Source organism: Monodelphis domestica, chromosome 8 (genome assembly GCF_027887165.1).
Source record: "Monodelphis domestica isolate mMonDom1 chromosome 8, mMonDom1.pri, whole genome shotgun sequence".
NCBI lineage: Eukaryota > Metazoa > Chordata > Mammalia > Didelphimorphia > Didelphidae > Monodelphis > Monodelphis domestica.
The window spans coordinates 127382217-127390069 of NC_077234.1; positions in this window are offsets into that span (position 1 = coordinate 127382217).

Below are 7853 nucleotides of genomic sequence, written 5' to 3' on the forward strand. Positions count from 1 at the left end.
TCTCTACTGTAAGATGCTTACATTCTAACGGAAGGACAAGGCGACTCATAAAAATGGAGCCAACATAACTAGAAAGGTAACAATGTATTATATATGTAAATTCAAAGTAGCTAAATACAAAATAAAACATAGTTTGGATGGTGGGCTACAGAAGCTAAGGGAATCATAAAATGCTTCAGAAGACTCAAGAGTAGAAGGAATTTGAGCTAAGTAGGTAGGCAGGAGGCTTTAACTTGGCTTCTAGCTAGAAGCGGGGGAAGCACCTAAACCAGTCCAACTTCCAACTTCTCAACCCTCAGCCATGGGCAGGAGAAGAAGAACTACTTCTATTTTCCAAGTAGAGAGATCTAATAAGTGATTGCTGACCTCTCCAAAGTCTTTTGGATGTAGAGAGGAAGTCTTGTGGAGCTGCAGATTGACAGGAGTTTCTTAATTTTTTTGTCTTCATCTCCATCATGGAAAGAGACTGCTGGCCAGAAAGGATCACTACTATTATTTCATATTGTCAAGTAATCAATTGTCCTATTTCTACCATTCTTCCACTTACAGATACTCATAATCATAGTTGACATCCAGATATCCTAACTCTCCCAAGTCTTTCTCTAAATCTAATCATTTATTAAGTCCTGCTGATTTTACTTCTCCAGTATATTTCGCCTCTATCTTTCTTGTTATCCCTGATATAGCTGAATTCCTCTTTTACTCCAGCCTGCACTGTTACAACAGCCTCTTAAGTCTTTCTGTCTTCAATCTTCCCCTATTTCTATTCACCCTCCACCTTGCTGTCAGATTAATCTCTCTAATGCAAAGCTCTGATCATCCCATTTATTACTCAGAACTCTTTAATGGATTCATATTGTCTACCCAGTAAAAATATCAGTGAGGCAGTTGGTGGTGTGATGGATAGAGCCAAGAGTCAGGAATTCCTGTGTTCAAATCTGACCTCAAACACTTACTAGCTGTGTGGCTTTGGGCAAGTCATTTAATCTCTCTTTGCCTCAGATTCTTCAACTGTAAAATAAAGAAATTAATAACACCTTTCTCCCTGGGTCATTGCAAGGATTAAATAAAAAAAATGTAAAGTGTTTATTTAGCACAGTGCCAAGTAGAGAATCTTGTTTTCAAGGTGGCTTTTCAGTCACAACTCACACTGTTCTCATTATAGGCCCTATTTTCTATCTAAACTGAACCATTCACCATTTTGCAAACATATCATATGCTTTTATGCTTCTATAGTTTTGCTCATGATGTTCCTTGCTTTTGGAATGAATGGACAAAAACATTTATTACACACTTACTTTATACCAGGCACTAATGATACAAATGTAAAAGTGAAAGCTGTCTGCATTCAAGAAGCTTATATTCCAATGAGGCTACATCTTTAGGAAAGGAGCATTGCAGTTTGAGAAGTCACAAAGTTGGTGAGTGAAGTTAAAGGAGATTTAATTGGCTCACTCTTTCTAGTAGCAATAGCAGAATTGATATCATTAAAGTTGGAAAGAGGGGTAATACTGCTAGGACAGATGGTAAGACATGTGATGTTAAGTACGGCTGGGACCGGGTAGGTATAGAGGACCCCAATATGTCTTTATTAATCAGTTCAGCATAGACCCCATTCTAGGAATCCAGAGTTGGAAGGATTAAGTCCCCCAGGGCATGGGCTCTGGCTGTCTGTGATCAGGCGGGTATATGGTGGGAAGATGGCCATCTTTCCATTGCTGACTGCTGAAATCCCACTCATCCCACTCAACCTTCAAAATCCAGCTGAAATGTCACTTCTTCCATAAAACCTTTCCAGATCCCCACAGCTGGAAACAATGCTTTCTACTTTTCAGTTCTCATAGCATTTTATATCTCTTTAGGCACTTAACTTCTATTTAGAACTGTAGGTATAGGATGTATTATATAGCAAGTAATGTCTTTTAGTAAATTATATGCTTCAGGACAAAGATAATTTCTTATTTACCTTTTTTATATCCATAAAATATTCCTATAAGCACTTGATACATTTTATAAAAATTATTGTTTGTGGAGAATAAATGTTTATTATATCCAGGACTATTATAAGCTTTCTGAAAGATAAAATAGTAGAATTAGACATGGTCTTGCCTTCAAAGATTTTATGATATGATTAATGAGACAAAAAAAGAAAAAAAATAGCAGGAGAAGGTAGCATATTGCAAGTGCCAAAAAAAGTGGTCCAGGCAATGGTGCTCTAGGAATTTTGCAACAAAAAAAATCATAGTACACTGAAGTTATAAGGAAAGATTGTATGGGAGAGTTTGAAATTGAGTTCAACTATGAAGACTGTTTCCTTCATAAGGAGAGAAAAGAGGAGAAGGAAGAAGTCCTCCTGGAACCAGTACAAACAGAGGTCAGAAAGGGGAAAATATGATTGGAGGGCTAGAACTGTAACAGTTGGTTAGACCAAAAAATTTAAGAAGGGAAGGAATAAATGATAAAGTTGGAAAGGTAGTTTGAGTTATTGAAGGTAGTAGCATTATTATTTAGGATGTAATGTGCCTGCTACTAGTGTGAACATTCTCATCTTTTGATCATAGTTATCCAGGCAGTGATTTGTTAATAGATCCACATTTTTGGCAATGTGTAGGCAACAGGAAAAAATCCAATTTGCCATCCAAGAATCAGTGTTCTTTCAAAAAATCGGTGTCTTTAAGTCAGTACTTAAAGGCCAATCCAAGGAATAATCTTTGCAGATGAATGAGTACATTCCCAGTTGTGTCACAGGGTTAACACCATCATTTCAGCCCCACCTAAAAACAAACTTCCTTTCTTCTTCCTGGTCTTCTATTTTCTAGACCAGTGAGTTCTTACTGCACCTGTCTTTGTGTAATTGCTTCTAAAAAATGCAAATAAACCTCACATGTTTAATCTCTTTCCTCTTACCTCACTAACTGGTATTTTATTTATTTCTCAGTCCAAAAAAGTCATGTTCAGACTCGGTTCACTCTGCAGTCAAACTGCTTTGTTTTTATTTATCAACCACCTAGCAACATGGTCTTTGAGAACCTTCCTTGACAACTAATATCTTGCATGCATTTCTATACTTGGGGGTGAGGAGCTTTTACATCTAGATATGGGCTTCTCTTCTTTTCCAAGCAATCCCAATGAGCTCAAAGACCAGAAAATGCCACCACCTGGTCCTGCACCTGGGGGAGAAAGTGAGGCAAAACTTAAAAACATCGATATTATCCACCTCATATCTCCAAAGCCTTAGACTTTGGTTGCCATGAAAGGTACAAAAGTCGAGATGAAGGAAAATTCAGTTGCAGCTGGTGAGATTTGAATCATTCTTTTCAACGTGGGAGGGCTAATTTCAGTCCAATATGTTTTCTAAGTATTTAAGGGTAGAAGGCCAACATCTCACAGAAGTAGCCTGTGATCTTTTGGTTCGGGGAATGACCCCTCTTTAACTTTTGAGTTTTACAGGAAAGTATAGTACACAAAGAGCAAAGAAATTTCTCAGGTTATAATGATGTCAGTTCTCAAAATTCCTTTCTATGCATCACTATTTAAAATATGATCAAAATAGTTTTGTATTAATCTTCCAATAGTCCTTCAAAAATTCAGGAACAGAGAATCCTTCTTGTATCTAGAAACAAGTTCAAGTTGTAAAGCATTACCAATTGACTATTTTCCTAAGTGATAAATATCCTAAAGGTGTAATGAGCAGAACTACGTTCAACAGACTAACAATTTTGCTTTCATAAAAGTACTTAGGAGAGTTCTGCTTTAACACGTCATGTTAAATGCATGATTTAAAAATTACCTCAGTGTCTTACTTCCCTAAACTACTCTGACAATCGGTTGGGGAAATGAGACCAGATGGGAGCTATCATTATTATAAGTCCTTTGTGTAATATGGATTTGGGCTGAACCCTAGACTATTTGCTTATCTCCATCCAGATTTGCCTTTGCTTACTCTTCCCCACCCTTCCTTTTGCTATTTCTTCCCCTTTTTCATCTTTCCCCCCCAAGTAGTTCTCTTTACTCCCCAAACTTAATTTCAAAAATGACTTGTGTGATTATCTAAATGTTTACCACTAAAATATTTTCTTCACAGTATCCCATATTCTTTAGAGGAAAATAATTTTCCATGCTCAATCCCCAACTTGTCTTTATCCTTTTGTGAATCTCCTAGGGATTGATATGGAGGGATAAACCCACATGAACCATACCAGTCTTCTTTGCCATGAGCAAGTTGGGTTCAAAATAGGTTGGAAAGTGTCTTCAGTGATTATATCTATTGAATTGTTGATCTGCTAAGAGAATGATTTTGTTTTTGGACAGGTGGTTCAACCTCCCAAACAAGAAAGTCAAAGAAATCAGAGCATTGTGCTGCATGCTTAGCCCATCTACTCATTACTTCATAAATTGCTGTAATCACTTCCTTAATCCCCATTTATGCCGATATTTCTGCTTTGGTTATATGACATTAAAGGGGAAAGATTTGCTATTAAAAGATTTGCCATTCCATTGTCCTAAGTGTGACACATACTTAGTAATTAAAAATAAAAGAAACCCCAAATTAAATATTGAACCAACCACATTGATTTATGCATCTATGTCTTTGCTTATGCTGTTTCTGCCATGTGGATAGCCTGTTTTATTTCCCTATACCTATTCAAATACTTCCTGCCCATCAAACTTAGCAGCCTTCTCCATAAAAATGCTAGAGGACATCTGTCTTTCCTTCCCCTAAACTAAGAAAACCTATTGTCTCAACTTGATCACTTATTCAGATATTGTCTTGTGTTGCTGTGTTTATTTTGATTCTACTTTTTCACACATAAAGAAGTGCTACATGCTAATTAATATGCATATATAAATATCCCTATTCACATAAATGTACAGCATGATCTCATTTATGCGAACTCAATACGTGAATTCAGTTATACACAAATGGCCATTGAAAAAATAAAGGCAGAAAAATATGTAAAGTCAAACTTTTAAATCAGGCACTCAATTCACATCATTTCCTTAAGCAGCATGAAATCCTGCAGCAGCTCACCCAATCATGCTCTTTCTTCCTCTGAGAAGCACTAATGTAAATCATTATTACATTGTTTTGTTCCACACCTTCCTTCCCACTCCAGTCTTTGTCCAGAGGCAACAGAGCAGTGTTACTTTTCGTTTCATTAATGCTCTTTAGTTATTAATGATGGCCCCAAAGTCCAAGAGTAGTGATGTTCGTAGCTCTGATAAGACTCAGAAAGTCCAAAGTACTTAAACATGTTCATATAAGAAATATTTGTTAAATAATGGGCTTTGTTCGTAGGTGCAATTTTCAGCTTATGTGCAAGGTCTTGGAATGTATCCATTGTGTAAGACAAGATCCTACTATATATATACACACACACACACACACACACACACATACATACATACATACATGTACTATATATGTACTATAGTAGATATGCTATATGTGTATGTTTATGTATATATATGTGCATGCATATATACATACACATAAAGCTGCACAATATTTTTCTTCCTGTCAGAGATTTTTTTTTTGCCTTCCACACCTTGGTAAGTACAATGCTGAGCTTTTAACTTTTAAAAATTCAAATTTTAAAATCTGAATCTATGACTTCATCAGCACAGAGAGCTCCTAATATGGAAATTCCTTTCACTGATTCAAGGCGACTTCTCAAACTTACAGTTTTAGAGCCTTTATGTGAGCCAGAGGCAGGACCTGTCTCTCAGCACTCACTTGTACCACGACTCTATGGTACCCAGTCTTCCGATCAATTCAATAAGTGTTTAAGTAGATAAAGAATCAGTAAGAATGCCCATTTCAGTAATACAGGCTTTGAATTTGTTGGCCTTATTTGCCACATAATATCCATTCTCCTCTGGCCAGTAATTAAGATCTCCAGGGGTAGTGAGGTGGCTCAGTGGATTGAGAACGGAGCCTAGAGTTGGGAAATCTTGGGGTCAAGTCTGGCCTCAGACACTTCCTAGACCCTAGATAAGTCTCTCAAAGCCCATTGCCTGGCCCTTAGCACTCTTCTGCAGGGATACCAATTGGAACCCGTTTGTTGGAATGAACACTGAGTATTGATTCTCAGAAAGAAGGTAAGGGTTTGTTTTTTTTACAAAAAGATTTCTGACAACTAGAGAAAACTGATCTGGTGCTGGATGATAACTGGGCATTGACAACTTCATCACAAAAGGATGGAAAGAGATGGAGCTTTCTTATGGAAGCTGAGAGGCTGTGCTTTGGGAGAAGGAGTGACTGTCTCTAGCCAGTCTCAATTTTGCTCCTGGCTTCCTACTCTGCTTTCATGATGTTTCTCTTCAAGGGAAAAATCTTCCTCTTGAAGCTAAATATTGAAGGCAAAGAGATGACTCCAAGTTCTTGTGAGAGCGGTGACTAGAGAACTAAAATAATGAACTTCAATTCCACCAACATTTTTAGATTGCACTATCTTTAGAGCACTTTGGCAGTCTCTGAGGGGAATATAAAAATGAATGACACAATCCCTGCCCTTAAGGCACTTATAGTCTGGTAAGAAAAAATAAGACACATACAATCAATCAATCAATGAGCTTTTATTAAACTCTATTATTGTTTAGCCAGCTAAGCTTTGAGGTTGCAACACAAAAAGGAGATAATTTCTGCTTTCAAAAAGCTTACAATCTAGTGAGAAACAAGAACCAGTGCCAAAGTTGCATATTATATATGGAAAGAGAAACAAATAAAAAAGGGTGGGGGGATTGGATGACATTCTATGAAAGCAACTAGGTGACACAATGGCTAGCACATCAGGCCTGGGGTCAGGAAGACCTGAGTTTTAATTTGTCCTTACTAGTTAGAGGACCCTGGACCAGCCCCTTAACTTCTGCTTGCCTTAGTTTCCTCAACTATAAAATATATTTATATATAATAATAGCATCTCCCAAGGTTATTATAAGGATCAAATGGGATATTTGTCAAGTGTTTAGCACAGTGCCTGGTACATCTATAAATGTTAACCCCACTTTATTGTTATCTATAATGATTATTATTACTGTCAGTGGATGAGTCTGAAACACTCTTCCTGCTTTTCTTTCTTAGGGAAGAGGAGTATGAAGAGATTTAAATCCATACTTTTCTGAAAGTGTCATCTCAGTCAGCCTTTGGAGGCCCACTTTAGGACAAGCAAGTTTCTCACTTCCTGCCTTTCCATGCTGCTGTCTTTGTAGGGAGTCCATTAAAAGTAAAAAGTTCATATACAGATAATTATAATAACAATTGTTTTTATAAATAACTACATAAATAAATTACATAATTTATATAAACAAAATTATATGAATGATTATAATAGAGATTGTTATTTGAGCATTATGAGATTCTGTGAAAGAAGGGTTAACACCAAAAAGGAGATGGAGAAGGCAAGAAGAAACAGGCAGGGAAGACAGAATGGAGAAGGTGGTTTTTGAATTGGGTCGCAAAGGATGAGCAGGATAATAACTGGTAGAGATTTCATAGTAGAGCGAGGAGAAGAAAGCAAGAGGATAGTCTTCCTGGTCGAGGGAATAGTGTGAGCCAAAGCATGGAAATGGAAAAGTACGTGATGTGCTTGGGGAACAGTAATCAGACTGGTTTTGCTGGATCCTCTGGCATGTAGAGAAATAGAAACCAAGAACTAGATGTGTGGTCTAGTCCATGTACCACTCTGACTCACTGACCCTGAGCAAATCTTTTAACCTTTTATGACTTATTTTCCACATTGGAATGGTTTTTTGATCTTCCCCACCCTTTCCTTCCCCTATTCTCCATCTCCATAACCTGTGAGGAAATAATCCAATCAATAATGGTTCTGTGCCTCATACTCCTGGTACAT